Source organism: Pipistrellus kuhlii, unplaced genomic scaffold (assembly GCF_014108245.1).
Source record: "Pipistrellus kuhlii isolate mPipKuh1 unplaced genomic scaffold, mPipKuh1.p scaffold_m20_p_3, whole genome shotgun sequence".
NCBI classification, from domain to species: domain Eukaryota; kingdom Metazoa; phylum Chordata; class Mammalia; order Chiroptera; family Vespertilionidae; genus Pipistrellus; species Pipistrellus kuhlii.
Genome location: NW_023425529.1, coordinates 612,065 through 629,989, shown reverse-complemented (window position 1 = coordinate 629,989; position 17,925 = coordinate 612,065). Strand labels below are relative to the sequence as shown.

The 17,925-nt window shown below is 42.7% G+C and overlaps 1 protein-coding gene across 4 annotated transcripts in view; it reads right to left on the bottom strand.

Annotated features, from left to right (window-relative positions):
- The window catches only part of MRTFA (myocardin related transcription factor A), a 158,581-nt gene extending 141,623 nt beyond the window's left edge, over positions 1-16,958 (bottom strand). For 2 of the 4 annotated variants that reach the window (XM_036459356.2, XM_036459349.2), the window contains exon 1: positions 16,696-16,956. The gene's annotated coding sequence lies outside the window, so the exon portion shown is untranslated. Of the gene's footprint in view, positions 1-16,695 lie in introns of all 4 variants that reach the window. The other 2 variants (XM_036459353.2, XM_036459352.2) reach the window with 2 other exon arrangements.
- Between the last annotated feature and the right edge of the window lie 967 nt (positions 16,959-17,925).

Here is a 17,925-nt window from a genome sequence, read left to right as displayed (position 1 = left end):
AAAACAAAAAAAACAACACTTCAGGTATGACTGGTAAGTACTGTAGGTGAGGAAAACAGTCATGTGAAAATAACTACAGAGGCAACATTATGCTACCAATCTTTTTTTAATATGTTTTTATTGATTACAGAGAGAGGAAGGGAGAGGAGGAGAGAAAAACATCAATGATGAGAATCATTGATTGGCTGCATCCTGCACACCCAAACATGTGCCTTGACCGAGAATCGAACTGGCAGGGCTATGCTACCAATCTTATATTAAAACACTAAAAATGTAAAACACTACCACCTCACACCCATTAGGATGGCTACCATAAAGAAACAAAACAAAAAGAAACAGAAAATAGCACTGGTAAAAATGTGGAGGAAGTGGAATCCTTATGAATTGTTGGTAGGAATATAAGATGAAAGTACATACTATAAACTTAATCTTAAAGATAGTGAAAGTGATTAACCAAGATTCTGAACCCATCAAACATAACAGGTATTTGAAAAGCATATTCTGAAAGGCAGATAAACAAGTGTCCTCTTTCTTTAGTATGATATTAATTCTAATGTGGCCATAAGTAGAAACACTTCTAACCAGAGCAAACTGTCAATAACAGATCTTTCCAAATTAAAATAAGCTATCAAGGTTACACACATATGCAATTCCGATGCCCACTTCTTTTTTCCTCGTTTCTATATTCCTGTTAAATTCTCTGTCAGTTCCTCTGATATCTCAGCAGAGACAAACTCTGACTGCTGTACAGGTAAAGGCACTTCATTAAGCTCGCTTACTAGATTCAGATTGCTGCTGTGGGAAATGCCTCCTCTTAAATTTCTGGGCTATTATCAGATAGAAGCAGCTCTTAATCTCCCTGGTTTCCTTTTCAGGTGCAAGTGCCAAGAAAAGGTGGAGGAGAAAAACACAGGTCCACAGCTATCTAAAGTGCTTGCACTCTCATTCATTATGAACTCTGAACTGCCTGTTATTCACCTTCAGGCTAGAATGTATCACCCAACTTCTTTCTTTTATTTACTTTACCCACAAGGTACAGGTACATGGAGAGAAAATAATATTAAGTGCACCTGCTACCTCCCAGAGAACTATGACACTAATAGAAATTTTTTCTTGATGAAAAAAATGTTAAGTAAAAAAACGCACTATAGGGAGACAGGAGTCTGAAAGCAAGTTTGAGGTTGTATTAATCAAAGACAATTCTTCTGTAAAGAAGTTAAGCCTCAAGCTAACTTAAAAAGAGGCAAGGATAAAGTTTGGAGAATGAGAGGCAGAAGGCTGTTCAGAGAATTCAGAGTAGCCTGATCAAAATCAGGAAAGTAACAATTGTCAGTACAGAATAATAACCAGTGCTTTTTAAAGTTCTGGTTAAAAAAAAAAAAGTAATAATTCTGCTTGGTGACCTATAAAAGTATCCATTAGCCATATCCCAGTTTAATGTCTATTCCTTCAGTCATTAATCCATTCAAATATCTATTAAAAATCTACTACATCCTGGCCAGTGTTGCTCAATTGATTGAAAAGTTGCCAATTCAGCTCAGCCTGCATGGGCTTAAACTTCAAACTATGAACCAGGAGGTCAAGGTTCAATTCCTGGTCAGGGCATTATGACCAAAAAAAAAAAAGGACGTTAGGGGTCTTTGTTGATGTGAGAGAGACACATTGTTTGGTTACACTGGGCTGGGATTGAGCCTGTAATTGAGGAGATTAGCCTGGATTGAGTTGGTAAACCCTAAATGTAATCACATGTCTTTATAAATGGGAGGTAGAAAAGATTTGACAAACACAGAGGAGAAGATATGCAGAGAGATTTGAAGATGCTGGCTAGCCTGAAGTGATACTGTCAGAAGCCAAGGAATGCACAGCCATCAGAAGCTGAAAGATGTGCCCTAGCCCGTTTGGCTCAGTGGATAGAGTGTTAGCCCCAACAACTGAAGGATGGCAGGTTCAATTCTGGTCAAGGGCATGCACCTCAGTTACAGGCACAATCCCAGCCCGAGAGTAACCAGCCAATGTGTCTCTCTCACATTGACATTTCTTTCTCTCTCTCTGTCCCTGGCTCCCTCCCTTCCACTCTCTAAAAATCAATGGAAAAATATCTGGTGAGGATTAACAAACACACACACACACACACAAACACACACACACACACACACACACACAAGTAAATAAATAAATAAATAAATAAATAAATAAAATTAAAAATAAAAATAAAAATAAAATTAAAAATGCAATAAACAGACTCTCCCCTAAAGATTCTGGAAGGACAGCGGCACCTTGATTTGGGTCCCGTGAATTTAAGATATTTGGCCATCAGAATTTTAAGAGAATAAATATGATTGTTTTAAGCCATCAAGTTTGCGGTACTTTATTATAGTAGCCAAACAAATACAGACTAGTATAGACAAGAATGATTATAGTGGAGGTTGTAAGAAGTGACCGGATTATAGGTATATTTAGAAAGTATATCAGAGTTTGCTGATGAATTAGATATGAAATAGGAAAGAGAAAATGATTCTAAATTCTTGCTGAATAACTACAAGAGTTACCATTTTACTAAGCTAGGGACAACCCACTCGCTCAGCAACATGAAGTCAGTGGTGGCTTCACTGAAATCTGTTCGGTAGAATTTTGGCTCAACACCATATATATATGCTTAAGTGACCATTAGACCATTCAACTGGTAGCTATGACACGCATTGACACCAGGGTGAAGACACTCAACACACAGGCATGGAAACATGGAACAGACTGATGAACCTCACTCAGGGGGAAGGGAAATGAGGGAATGGTAGGAAGATATTAACGTAAGATCTTATATACATACTAGAGACCTGGTGCATTGATTCATGCACTGGTGGGGTCCCTCAGCCTGGCCTCTGGAGATCAGGCTGAAAACAGCTCTCCAACATCCCCAGAGGGGGGGTCCCAGATTGCGAGAGGGCTCAGGCTATGCTAAGGGACTCCACTGGTGCACAAATCTAGTAGGATTAGAAAGTCCAAAGTACTATGATGTTACATATATATATAAAAGCCTAAGCAACCGTTACAACTGGTTGACTGAACAACAAATCAACCAGTCACTATGATGCACACTGACCACCTGGTGGTCAGTGCGCTCCCACAGCCAGTCTCCCGAGGCCGGTTAACCTCCCGTGGTCCCTCCCCCCCAGCCACTAGCCCCACCCCAACTGTGACTGGGCAAGATAGCCCCAATGGGCCCTGACCTCTGGCCATGCCCAGGGACCCCCCCCACCTGTGCATGAATTCGTGCACTGGCCTCTAGTTATAAGTTATTTTGAATATTGCTCTGCTCTCTTTCTGGTTATTATTCATCTACTCATTATCTTCCCTTTATCTAGCTCTAATCTTTCTTTTTTTCTGGCTCTAATCTTCAATAGACTAAAATTCAAGTAACAAGTTAATTAATTCTCAAGTGGACCAAGGAAAATAAATTCAGTACACTGTCCTTTAGGTAAGGAAGGAGAGAATAAAGAGAGAATGGATCACTTTTATTCATTTGACAAGTATTTATTGAACATCTATTATGCCATGCCAAGTACTTTGCTGGACACTGGGAATATAGCAGTGAAAAAACAGACATGGTCCTTGACTCATGAAATTTATAAGAAGAAAAACATAAAATAATTACAATTGTTTAGCTTCAATTTAGCTAGAGCTACAAAAGAAAAATTCTGGGGGCTCAGAAAATGAGCATGCAAAGAATGCCTATTATGTGCTAAATACTTTATATGTGATTTTATTTACCTCACAACTATCCTATGAGGAAAGAGAGATTCAGAAAACTTAATTCTCTTGCCCAAGATCAGAGTCAGTGACCAACAGAGCCAGGACTGAAAACAGGTGCATTTAACTCCAAAACACATCACTATCTCCAAACAGTAGAGAAATCTACCATGCTTTAAATCTATGTTTTTGTTTTTAAACAAAATAAAGAAGTGGTCAGAAGAGATAAAGAGGATCATGCAGGTAAAATTTTGAAGATCCCTGTTCTAGAAAGAATTTTTAAAACTCACTTGATGAAGGTGAATTTTGGAAGGTATTCAAAATCCCTTAACACTCTCCAAATAGAACAAAAGGTTACACTATAATTAACTCAGTTTTATTTAGGCACCCAACAGGTTATCAAACATGTTGAAAATAAAATGTCATGAATAATTTATCCAAATTGTACAAATCATGCCCAGTTTTCATACAAATCAATTTTGCCAGGTTCATCTTCAGAATCAGCTTTCAGGTAAAGGTCAAAAAAAAATTTTTTTTTTAAATAATCAATCATGCTACAGAGTAACTGACTTAGGAAAATGATTAAATAATCATTTGACTCAATGTATACACAGATTCTTGATAGATAAGTGTGTGTGTGTATTTATTTATTTAATTTTAAATAATCATTACCCATATTATATTCTAGATTCCCTATGCCCATTCCAGACTACTTCCAACCTCTTGAAAAAATAAAATCTGAACACATGGAAACATTAATAAGATGTAAAATGATTCACTGAATCTATAAAATAGAATTTAAAATACCAACATATCTCTGTCTTCAATGCCACGACCTCAGGGCATTCACTTGGAATGTTAGAATTAAAAAGTGAAGACTACCCAGCTGGCATGGCTCAATGGTTGAGCGCCGACCTATGAACTAGGAAGTCACAATTCAATTCCCAGTCAGGGCACATGCCCAGGTTGCAGGCCAATCCATGGTTCTCTCTCATCATCGATGTTTCTATCTCTCTCTCCCCCTCCCTTCCTTTCTGAAATCAATAAAAAAAAATGTTTAAATAAAAATAAAGAGTAAAAGGCTCCTCCTGAAAGGAAGCTTTAGTTCAACTGACTTTTCATTAAAAGTGTATCAAGAAGCCCTGACTGGTTGGCTCAGTTGGTTGGACGTTAGCCTATGTACCAAAAGGTTGCAGGTTCTATTCCTAGTCAGGGCACATATCTAGGTTTTAGGTTCTATCAGGTCGGGGTGCTTACAGGAGGCATCTCTCTCCCTTCTCCTCTCTCTCCCTCCTTCCTGTCCCTTCTCCTCTCTCTAAAAATCAATAAACATGTCCTCAGGTGACAATTTTAAAAAAGTACATCAAGAATAAGAAAGAGCCAAAACCGGTTTGGCTCAGTGGATAGTGTCAGCCTGCGGACAGGTCCCAGGTTCGATTCTGGTCAAAGGCATGTACCTTGATTGCGGGAACATCAATAAGGGGTGTGCAAGAGACAGCTGATCGATGATTCTCATCGATGTTTCTAACTCTCTATCCCCCTCTCTTCCTCTCTGTAAAAAACCAATAAAATATTTTTTTTAAAGAATAAGAAAGAAAACGGCCTTTATTTTCTTTCCTAAATTGTTTCCCCATCTCTAGCTCTCAAAGGAAAGGAAAGATATCAAATATAAAGCAAATTTTAAATATATCCATTATATAACAAAATATAAAATTAACAATAAAGCCAGTTTCATAACCATGATATCACACTCATACCAAAATGTGACATGGTGTGTTCTAAAGTATAAAGAGAGGACAACTTTCCAAGTTCCTGTAAATTTTGTGGTAGTGAAAATATGTACAAATTCACCATAATTAAGAGACTTTGGCATCACTTACTCCATTTACAGATACTGAAACACTGATAAATTTTTTTAAATTTGGACATTATAGTATGCCCTTATTTAGGAAGTATTTATTGAGCAATTCCAGGAATGGCAACAAGATGCATATAAGGAAAGAATATTTTTATTACTACCATAAAGAATTCTCAGAATACTGACATTTTTCACCAACTATGCAAAAGAAAGTGAACAAAAACAGACATTTACTAGTGGCAAAATTAAGCACTTCATATACATTAATGTAGGGAGTCAGTATCTTTTTTTTAAATATTTTTTATTGATTTTTTACAGAGAGAAAGGTAGAGGGATAAAAAGTCAGAAACATCGATGAGGGAGAAACGTTGATCAGCTGCCTCTTGCACACCACCTACGGGAATGTGCCCGCAACCAAGGTACATGCCCTTGACGGGAATCGAACCTGGGACCCTTGAGTCCGCAGGCCGACGCTCTATCCACTGAGCCAAACCGGTTTCGGCACGAGTCAGTATCTTTTAATTTAAAGACAGACCTGGGTTCAAATCCTCAATGTGATCTTACTAAATTAGTTCATCTCTCCAAGCTTCACTTACCTCATCTGCAAAATGATACTACTACATTTGTCACAGAGCTGGTGCAAGTTAATAAGGAGCACCATGACGATGACACTGTTACTTCCCTTTACAGTTTCCCATAATCCTTACAACCTCATGCTGTAAGAATTATTAAATCAATTTTACAGATCAGGAAATTGAGTCACCAAATGTTAAGGAGTAAGCCTAAGGTTACACAGCTAACAACTGTCAGAACCTAACTCTGTTCACGTCCTTAAACTTGACATGCTACCTCCTTAATTTTTTTACTCTATCATAGAAGAGAATTTAGAATTCTTTTCAAATTACACCCATTATAATTTTAAATTTAAAACCAAAGTCACATGTAGTCAATAATATTGTGATAAGTTTGCATGGTGACAGACAATTACTAGAATTACTGGAATGATCACATTGTAAGGTAGAAAAATGTCGACTCACCATACTGTACATGTAAAATTAACATAATATTGTATATCAACTATACTTAAATTAAAAAATTTATAAAGAACCAAACTCACCCATAATTCCCACAATTTTAGAGGTAAAAAAACTTGTAAGTAGTCCACCTGCAAATCCAGTAACAAAAATAGGATACACTCCAGATTTCAAAATGAGCTATCCAAATTATTATCAGCACTCTTCTATATAAGGAATGACTTCTAAATATATATGAACAAGCGTGAGTAAGGAAATAAATGAACCAGATATAACACAAAAGTGAAAATATGGTATCTAAAGAAAAGAAAAACTTTTCACATCACTCAGTCTTAGAAGAATTCTGCAATGTTCTCTTATTGTGAACCAGCCTTAAATACAGAGTGAAGAACTAATCCAGGCTCAGCCATGAGACTTGTGAAATCTCAAATCATTTAATTTCTCAATGCCTTCGTTCAACTAAACCAGTGGACAGCAAACTGCGACTCTTTGGCCCCTTGAGTGTGGCTCTTCCATAAAATACCACAGCCTGGGCAAGTCTATTTTGAAGAAGTGGCGTTGGAAGAAGTTTAAAAAATTTGGCTCTCAAAAGAAATTTCAATCGTTGTACTGTTGATATTTGGCTCTGCTGACTAATGAGTTTGCTGACCACTGAACTAAACAATGAGAATTGGACTTGACTCACGGAATCACAGAACTGAAGAAAATATAAGCAATTAGCTTCACCCAATGCACTTTGGCAAATCACTCAATTTTTGATTTAACACCTGCAGTGACATGGAATTCAATTATCTTTCCTCTTCTTAGAAGTGATATAGTATTTTTAAGAATGTCTACAGATTGTCTTGTCACTTAGTCACAAAAATCCTCCTTCTAGGCATTTTTACTATGGGTCCTAGGTTCCACCCCGAAGCTCTTTAGAAACATATACACCTGTTAAGTACTACTACCTTATTTCCCCGAAAATAAAACATCCTCCAAAAATAAGACCTACTTACAGGTTTCCTTCTGAGTGAAATATAGGGCATCCCCCCCCCGAAAATAATGGCTCCCCCCAGGCTCTGTCTCAGAATGAAAATTAATTTACCGAAAACTAGGGCCGCCCCGACTGGCATCTAGCAACCAGTGATGTTACGCGGAGTCCTGACGTCACTGCTGTGTGGAGGTGGAGCGGAGGTCAGAGTGAGCAGTGAGCGCGGAGCGGGAGAGAGGAGGAGACTTTCGCAGATGCGTGTAGAAGAACAGGAGGATTAGAGAGGACGGGATGCGGCGAAGGTGATGAGTGCTGGTCTGTCTTTTGTGACACTACCTGATGCTCGCGGCTGCCCTCATGATGACTGAAGGTTCTCAGTCAGTGGCAGACCCTGCTCCCTGCTCCAGCCCAGGCAGGCCCCAGGGGGTATATGTCTGATAAAGGGGTAGAGGGATGTCTGCTGAAGGTGTTCAGTGGCACAGGGGTGGGGGGAGGGGGATCACTTAAAATGACACAGGAGGATCAGAGGGGGCAATCAAAATGACACAGGAGGATCAAAAGGGGTTAGTAAAATGGTAATCCCCCCTCTGATTCTCCTGTGCCATTTTGATTCCCCCCCCTGATCCTCCTGTGTCATTTTGAGTGATCTCCCTCCCACCTTGATACCCCAATTCCTTTTTTTTACCCCTAGAAATGAGCGCAAAAAGAAAAAGCTACTCTGTGGAGTACAAGAAAGGAATCGTGGAAGACTCTTGGGGCCAAAATCTTACTGCTTTCTGCAAAGAGATGATGTTGAGTAGCCAATTGGTCCGAAAATGGCAAGCAGAGTATGGTAACCTCATTGAACAAGTGGACAAGGGGAATGCTAAAAAGCGCAAGTGTGGATCTGGTCCGCAACCATTATTTTCCGAGCTGGAAGACCTGATCTGTGAATGGGTTGTTGACAGAGAGCAAAGGCTTTGGTTGTGAATAGGGCTCAGATTCAAGAATTTGCCCTTGCAATGGCACCACAGTTTGACATAGCCCCCGAAGACTTCAAAGCATCATAACACTGGCTGGATAATTTCCTTCAGCGAAGTGAACTGTCTTTAAGAAGATCTACTGGTACAACATTGCTTAGGTTGGAAGATACTCAAGTTATTAAGCAAGCACTTGCATTCAAGTCCTTTATTGATGATGCTGACTTCTCTAAATACAATCTTTCCAACATGATTGCTATGGATGAAACTGCAGTGTTTATGGGCCAATCATCTCAAACAACAATTAAACAGCGGGGTGCCTCCTTAGTGTACATTCCCTCCACTGCTTACACAAGTGCACGTGTTTCCTGTATTTTGGCAATTCGTCTCGATGGCACTAAAATCCCACCTTTAATCATTTCTAAGGGCAAGAAGGAAAAGATTGAATGTGTTTTGGGCGTTTTTATTCTTGAAACTGAAAAAGCCTGGGCCACACAAGCAGTTATAAGGAAGTGGGTCGATTTAATGCTGCCGCTTGTTATGCGAGGGAGCCAAAAAGGTCTGCTAGTCTGGGATGCAGCCAGCACTCACTGCGCTAAAGACATGAAGACATTTCTTCACAAAAGAAAAATAGATCAGATAATGATTCCCGCAGGAATGACGGCCTATCTCCAGAATCTTGATATTGCAATAAACAAGCCATTCAAAGACAATTTGTGCATGGAAATTAATGACTACATTGAAAATAGAATGGAGAGAAATCAGCGTGGAAACTTTGTGAAACCTAAAGTGCAAGAAGTTGTGACTTGAGTGAAGAATTCATGGGAGAAAATCACTGACAGTTGCATTGCAAATGCACTGCGAGCAGGCTACCTTGACAAGAAGTACTCATTTAAAGACAGTGCTATTGCTAAACATGAGAGATTTGGTCCACTGATTCTGAAAGAAATGGAGTCACAAGAAATTCACCAGGAAATTCAGGAATTGGATTGTTATGATGATGTTCCAGAAGATGATGACATGATTGTCATTGAATAAATGAGTAAATTCTTGATACTGTGAGATTCTCAGTCTGTCTGGTTTGTATTGATAACTACCATACTACTATACCGTATACAGCTCATAAATTTCCTTTATTTTCATTTAACAATAAATGTGTACCGTATTCTTCTTCAAGGAAAAAAATAAGACATCCCCTGAAAATAAGACCTACCGCATCTTTGGGAGCAAAAATTAATATAAGACACTGTCTTATTTTCGGGGAAACAGGGTACTAGCTAAACCCATTGAAGCACATGCTCGTGTTAGCACTGCTTCTAGCAGATAGAGGGCCCTGTAATGTAAAGAGGTCCAAGAGGATATGCTATGACCTCAACAAGCAACTGTGGTTTTGTTTTAATTATGGAGTTCAATTAACTGAAATTATTGGTTCACTCTGCTTTGTAAAATAAAAATTATTAGATGTAGATAGGTACTTGAACTGAAAAAAAAATTGATACTGAAGCAGCAATGACTGACATTTAAATGTCTCTTTCTGAATACTCACATCACTCTACATCCAATCATCTCTGAATCCAACTTCACTCATATTCTAAGCTACTACCAAAAATTAATAATGATGATAGTGATGCTGTTACAAGGATTTGGCACAATTTTAACTTATTTGAGTCTCACAGCAGCAATGTTAAGCAGTCAGGATTATTATCCCCATTTTAAAATTAGTAAGTCACTGAGAAGATAAAAGTAGACCCCCGGCTGCTGTGGCTCATTGGTTGAGCATCATTCCATACACCAGAAGTTTGCAGGTTTGATTCCAGGTCGGGCCACATGCAGGATGCAGGCTCAATACCCATTGGGGAGCATGCAGAGGTGGCCCATATATAAAATATGTAAAAATGTATTTTTTTTAAATAGCAAGAGTATCATAGTCCCAAACACAAGGACACACAACTAGCAGTTGGTGGAGCCACAATTTGAACCTAGGAAGTCTAGTGCTTATACTCTTAACTTCTTGCATTCTGCAACTGCTTGTCTATCATTCTGATAAGTTACTGTTCTCTTCAATATTAGAAAAATTACTCCACCCTCACCTTACACACAACGATCAAATATTTGTCCTTAGTGTAAATGCTGACCTAGAATACTTAAAATAACTCTAATTCAGTGTTCACTTCCACATTATTAGCTGACTATGTGGAAGGCACACAGTAAGCACTCAATAAATATTTGTGAATATCTGTTAAAAGAATTACATCTTTCCCTCTTCTCCCCAGCAATAACCTTTTTCTCCTGAGATTTCTTCCTTCCTCTCCCCCAGCACTTCGTACTTTCTTCCAGCACTTACTTTTCTATTCTACCCACTGAGGCAGTCAGCCTCCAAGACAGCCCCTAATGATCCTCACCTCCTGGCATTCACATCCCTGTATTCTCACTTCCCACATGTGTGACCAACAGACTATTGGAGAAAAGATGCTGCAGCTAAATCATAAAAGACAATGCAACTTGGTCTCTTGGATTATTTACTCTGTAGGAAGTCAGCTGCCCTGCCATGCAGGCATTCAAGTAGCTCTACAAAGAGGCCCACATGGAGAACTGAGACCTCCCACCAACAGCCCATACCAACTTGTCAGCCATGTGAGTAGTCACCTTGGAAAATGATCTGCCAGCCTTAGTCAAAATTTCAGATGACTAAAACCCTAGATGACATATTACTGCAATCTTTTCAGAGACCCTGAGTCTGAACCACTCAGCCGACCTATTCCCAAATTCCTGACTCACAAATACTGTGAGGGATGTTTATGGATGTCTTAAATACTAACTTTTGTGGTAAGCTGTTACACAACAATAGCTAGCTAGCACTCTATTCTGTGAAACTGGAAGCTCTTGGAGAGCAGAAACTGTTTCCTTGACTCTTAAAACGCCAATAAGGCCATAGGAATAACCAGTGCTGCCCTGGCCCATTTGGCTCAGTGGTTACAGCATCCACCCATCAAGGGATCTTGATTTCAATTCCCAGTCAAGGGCATGTGTTTTGGTTGTGGGTTCAATCCCCAAGCTCTGGTCTCAGGCCAGTGGGGGAGGCAACCAATAGATGTGTCTCTCTCTTTCTACACCCCTCATCCCTCCATTCTACTCTGTCTGAAAACCAATAAAAAAATATCCTTGGGTGAAGGTAAAAAAAAAAAAAAAAAAGAAAAAGAAAGAACCGCTGTCTATACTTGTTGAATTGTCTGTCAATTATCTGTCCTTATACAATAATTTGTACAATTATCTGGCACTTTCTGCTTCTCAGTGTCACTGGGCCATTCCCTTTGTTCAATGTTCCTTTTCTTCCCAAATTAATTCATTTGTAAACTACTATTATCTTTAATCTATTAATGTCTTCCCTTTTCCCTTTCAAAGACCTTCTGAAATATACCCTATACAAAGTTTTTTTCAGCAGGTTAAAACATCTCCTATTGTGTTAATCAATTCTAACTATCAATCCTAGTATTTATACTCATAAACACACTACTCACTGTAAATATACATTTGTTCATACTCATCTTTTGTTCAACAAATATTACTGAGCACCTATTATGCCCCAAAATTTGCTCTGTGGAGCTTACCGTTAGTATATGTCCATGCGATAGTGATCTCTCTAAACATAATACAATAATCTTTGTTACTATGCCTTCAAAATTCTAATTTCCTCTTTGTAAAAAATTAATTATTCAAAACTACTTTACCCCATTCACTGTCTAATTGGTTATATTTCTGATATACTTTACTTTGTATACTTAATCTAGTAGCCCTGTGCACGAATTCGTGTGCCAGTAGCTCCTCCTCCCCCACATAGCTTGGTGCCCTACACTGTCCTGCAGCTTTCCACCACCTGATTGTAGTTCGCTGCCCCACCCTCCTGCAGATCCGTGATCTGGTCTTTACACAGTTGGTCATTACGCCTCAAGATGTAACAGATAATTAGCATATTCCTCTCTTATTATATAGGATATTTAAACTACAATCTCAAGGAAAATCTATATCGGTTTAACAAGTGTGTAAAGTGCTCCATATAAAATCTATATGTATTAATCAATGACTTCCATTTTATTTAATCTTTCTATGGGCCACACTTTTTAGCCAATGCCACACTTAGAAGCATAAAATTAATACCATTTGATAAAGACAGCCTTCATCCTATCCTATGTAAAATGAAAGCCCAGCAACTGAACAGCAGAATGACCAGAACAACTGGTCAACCAGTTGCTATGACATGCACTGACCACCAAGGGGCAGACGTTCAACACAGTTGTCCCCTGGTGGTCAGTGCACTCCCACAGTGGAAGCACACACTGCTGACGGGATGAGAGGAGCTCCCACAGCGAGAGCAGCTGCTCAGAGGGCGGGTCCATAGCCTCTCGGCTGACCAGGATGAGCAGCACTCCCACCGTTGGCCCATCCTGCAGGCCACGCCCCCACCAGTGCACAAATCCCGTGCACCGGGCCTCTAGTTTATTATACAAGCTTTAGCAATTCTAAATCAAATATGAACATTTCACAGAATGTAATTTGTCATAAATGTAATTAAATGACATATGTAGGTAGAACTTTCTCACCCATTTATATTTACTTCTATAAAACAGAGTGTTAAGAAGAGAATACTACAATTTTAAGACTGAGATTCAAGTCCTGGCTCTGTCACCAACCAGACAAATACTTAATTATTCTGAGCCTCAGTTTCCCTATCCTAAAGTGCAGATAAAATTCTAGGGTGGTTGTAAGGATTAAGTAATACACTAAAAGCCTAACTTAATGCCTGTTACATAGTAGACATCAAGGAGTGTCAATTACCTTCCCCTTCCCTAGGACTTACACCTGTGGTCAGAAGAGTATCAGGAAATCTTTGCAAGTTCAGTTACATCTGTTTGGAATAATCTTCCTATCCTTCATCAATTAATAACAATTAGCATCAGACACCCAGTCCCTGCAGTCATACTTCTGGGGCACCATGGGGGCGGGAACCTTGGTATCTCCCCACCAGCTCAAACATCATCTTCCCTTTAAAATCCAAAGGAAAAACTCCTTTGACTCTCCCATACAATTCTGGGCTTTCCCCTACCTTCCCTTAGGTTTGATGTTCTGATCAATGTTTCTCTGTCTCTGGATCTGATTTTGTTCATCAGTTTATGTTGTTCATTGTTTTCCATAAATGAGTGAGATCATGTGGAAAAGAAAAAAAAATTCTGGGCTTGTACATAAAGTTTATTTCAGTGTGTTACAATTATCTGTCACTTTCTGCTTCTCCCATTAGACTGTGAGTACCTCACCATCAGGGAACATATCTCACTTATCTTGATCTTAGTTTTTAGAAAAACACCTGGCACTTTACAAGCATGGAACAAAAGTTTGTTGAATGAATAAATGAATGAGTGAATGAAGTCATTACTTAAGTAAGGAGTATCCATAATTACTACTGGGTAACCCAAATTTTATGTTTTTGCCCTTTATGGACTGAGATGCTGTTTTATACTTCTTTTGAATCTCTTCCTACCACGCAGCAGTGTACTACGGACATCGAAAGTCTGCAATAAATACTTTTGGATAATGGGATTCATATTACTCTTCCATCTTATAATTTTACTCTAAATTTAAAAATTATCCTAATGCATAGGACTTTTGGAAGCCTTTTTAAAAGCAGGGGCTCTTCAACAATTCTTGCAAATGCTAGAACTAAATTACAGTCACTTTTTCTTTGCATGTGTTTTTGAAAAAAAAATAGTAATGGTTTCTTTCTAAATTAAGAAACTGAGTATTATGAAGTGAAGCCCTTTGATTCACTATGAAAAATGCAAATGACAACAGGCAAAACAGTTTAGTAACTTTCAGCCAAAGGTTCCCCACCCTGCAGTCATGGGGCTGTGGACCAGCTGGCTGTACCACCTCATCCCTGGGAGGTGGCTGCTTCTCAACAGTAAAACTGGCTAAGTAAGATTTGGAGGGTGGGGTTTTTTTTGCTTTTGGGGTTTTGTTTTCTTTGGGGGGGGGGGGGGTTGTCTCTTAAATGTTTTAAAATGGACAAATTTGCCGAAACCGGTTTGCCTCAATGGTAGAGCGTCGGTCTGCAGACTGAAAGGTCCCGGGTTCGATTCCAGTCAAGGGCATGTACCTTCCAGTCAAGGGCATGTACCTTGGTTGCGGGCATATCCCCAGTGGGGGGTGTGCAGGAGGCAGCTGATCGATGTTTCTCTCTCATCGACGTTTCTAGCTCTCTATCTCTCTCCCTTCCTCTCTGTACAAAATCAATAAAATATATTTTAAAATAAATAAATAAAAGTTATAGACTTTGGTTTCAAGTAGAAAAGATCTGGAAAAGATCTCCAAAAACTAGCACCTTAGGAACAGACAGCTTAAGGATTTTGGAGTATGAAAAAACACATGAAGCTAGGTGTAATTTCATATTACATTTAAATGATGTATTTAAATTCCTGTACACACTTGCTGCCAAGTACGGGCTGGTAAGCAGTTAACTGTCCACCAACTGCCCTTTACTTATGCTACATAATAGTGAAAAAAGAGAGAAATTCTGACAAGGCCAAGTTCGGCATAGTGCTTAAATATAAACTGACCTCTCATTTGGGATCAAGTACAAGGAGGGAGAGGGAGAGAAAAACCTGGATGTAAGAAATAAACATCAATCAGTTGCCTCCAGTACTCGTCCCTGCCCCCCTCCCACCTCCCAGGGATGGAACTGTAACCTAGGTATGTGTCCTGACTGGGAACCAAACCTGCAACCTTTTGGTGCACAGAACGACACTCAACCATCTGAGCCAACCTGAAAAACGTCAGCTGAAAAACGTCTACTTTTTGGACTCTGTATGCCACGCCCGGATTGGAACTGGGCATGGGTAAAGCTGAGGGGGTCGCCCAAACCCGGGTAGCTCAGGGGTCCAGCCTGAGTCTGAGCGCCATTGTGGTTCTCAGGAGTCTATCTGTTTCTTGGTGCCCCTCCCGCCCACCCACCCCGCTTCCCGCGGGAAAGTCCCAACCTCCAGACCCTATTCAGCTCCCTACAGGGCAGATGGACACCTGGCTGGAGACTCTGAATGTAAATCAACATCCTGGCGCTGTGAGGCTCGAGCAGTCCAGTCCATCCATATCATCTACCTGAAGTGCTTAGCAATAAAGCAAATGTGATATGAAAATTACATCCATCCATACAAATACGTCTACCAGTCCAATTTACAACCCCATGTGATAGGTATTATCCCCATCTTCTATATTTTTTAAAAATATATGTTTTTTACTGATTTCAGAGAGGAAGGGAGAGGGAGAGAGAGAGAAACATCAATGAGAGAGAACCATGGATCAGCTGCCTCCTGCGCACCCCACCCTGGGAACACAGCCCCGCAAGCCGGGCTTGTGTCCTGACCTGGGAATCGAACCGTGACCTCCTGGTTCACAGGTCCGTGCGCAACCAACCACTGAGTCACGCCGGCCGGGGCCCCGCTTTCCTACTGAAGAAACTGAGCCCCAAGATTACACAGGTGGCACCTGGCAGGCTCGAACACCTGATGGGAAAGCTCGCGCCCAGACACCCCCGGATCCATGCTTTCCTACGGCCCCGGCCAGGGCGGGGGTGCCATCCAGGCGCCCGGACAGGCAGGCCCGTTCCCTGAGGATGAAGTTCCGGGCCGGCAGGTTTCCAATCCGCCGGAGCCCTCGCACCTGGAGGCTCTCCAGTGGCCACGACAGGCACCGACAAGCCCAGGTGCGCCTCCCTCGCCCGGGAGTCCCGGGTGTGCACATGGGTCCTGACTGAGGGTGTGCACAGGTCTCCGCCGGACACCGGTCCCTGCGGTCCCCGCGCTCCCGGGCCGCCGCGGGGGCGGGGACCTCGGGGTCTCCCCACCGGCGCGGCCCCGCCAGGCAGCGCACAGGTGCACGACCGCGCCCCGCGCCGCTCGCCCGGGCGGAGGGGCGGAGAGCAGCGGCGGGGGCGCGGATCCCGCCCGGTCGTAGGAGGCGCGGCCGGCCCCGAGCGAACCCCGGAGGCGCGCGCGGCGGGCGCTGAGGAGAAAGGATGCTCCCCAGCTGAGGCGGGGCCGCGGTGGGGGAGGGGTCCGCGGCCGGACTCTCACTCACCGCCTCGCTCCGCTCCGGGCCCGGGCTCCGCGGCGGTCCCCGCTCCGGCTCTCACCGCGCGCCTCTCCTCACGAAGCTCGACGTCCCTCGAAGACGCGCGGAGCTGCGGAGACGCCCGCCCCAGCGGAGGCTGTGTGGCCGGCGGAGCCTGGGAGATGGGGAAGGTGGGACAGCCGTTCTCGCCGCCGCCGCGGACACCACAGAGACACGGTCGCCGCCGGCTCCTCTCAGCCACGGAAGCTGCAGCCCCTCCCACCACACCCGCCTCCCGCCTTCCACGCCGCCCGCCGGAGGAGTGATAGCGGCGCTAGCCAATCATAGGCCTCTTGGAGGCCTGGTGGGCGGGGCAGAGGGGCAAGCGAGGAAGGGAGGGGCACGAGGGAGAGGAGGGCGGGGGCGGGACTTCCTGTGACTGACGGCCCGGAGCGGCCAATGGGAAGCAAGGAGATGACCTCATCGCCGAGGGAAGTCTGGCACTGGCGGAGCTGGGCGAGGAGGTGGGAGGAGGCCTGCGGCGGGCCGGGGCGGGACGCCGGGGCCTTAAAGAGGCCGCAGGCCCGCTGGTCACCCAGTCCAGCGCGGGGCGGCGGGCTCGGCTGGACCTCGCAAAGTTGCCCACGGGCCAAAGCCGCGAGCTCTTTCACTGCATTAATCCTCCCGACCCCGTTCCGATCCTTCTAGAGGGCTGCAAGGTCCCGCCTGGGACTCGTAAGCGGATTACTTCACTCTCACCCTTCCCAAAAGGATACACAATAAATTTCACTCTGGCCCGGAGCCCTGAATTCCCGTTACACTCCCGCCCCTCCGAGGCCCGTCTGAGCCGTCTGAGTCAGTGCACCCTACGGTGAAAAGGGAGGCTGCTGACACCTCCCCGCGCCTCCCCACCTGCCCGGAGCGCTGAGATCATCCACAGAGAAAGTGCTTTGGGCTTCGAGAAGGAAAGGGACTGAATGAACCCAAAGCCTGTGTTATGAGATTCCGGGAAAGGCATCTGCAAAGGGGAGGGCTGCGCCCGACGACTCTGGACTCTTGCAAATTCTAAAATGCTGGCGTCCTGCTCTTTCTGGCACCCACTCGTGTAGCGAAGGGGCGTGTGTGTGTGTGTCTGTGTGTGTTTGTGTGTGTCTGTGTGTCTGTGTGTGTGTCTCTGTGTGTGTCTCCGTGTATCTGTGTGTGTCTGTGTCTGTGTCTGTGTCTATGTATGTCTGTGTGTCTGTGTGTGTGTCTGTG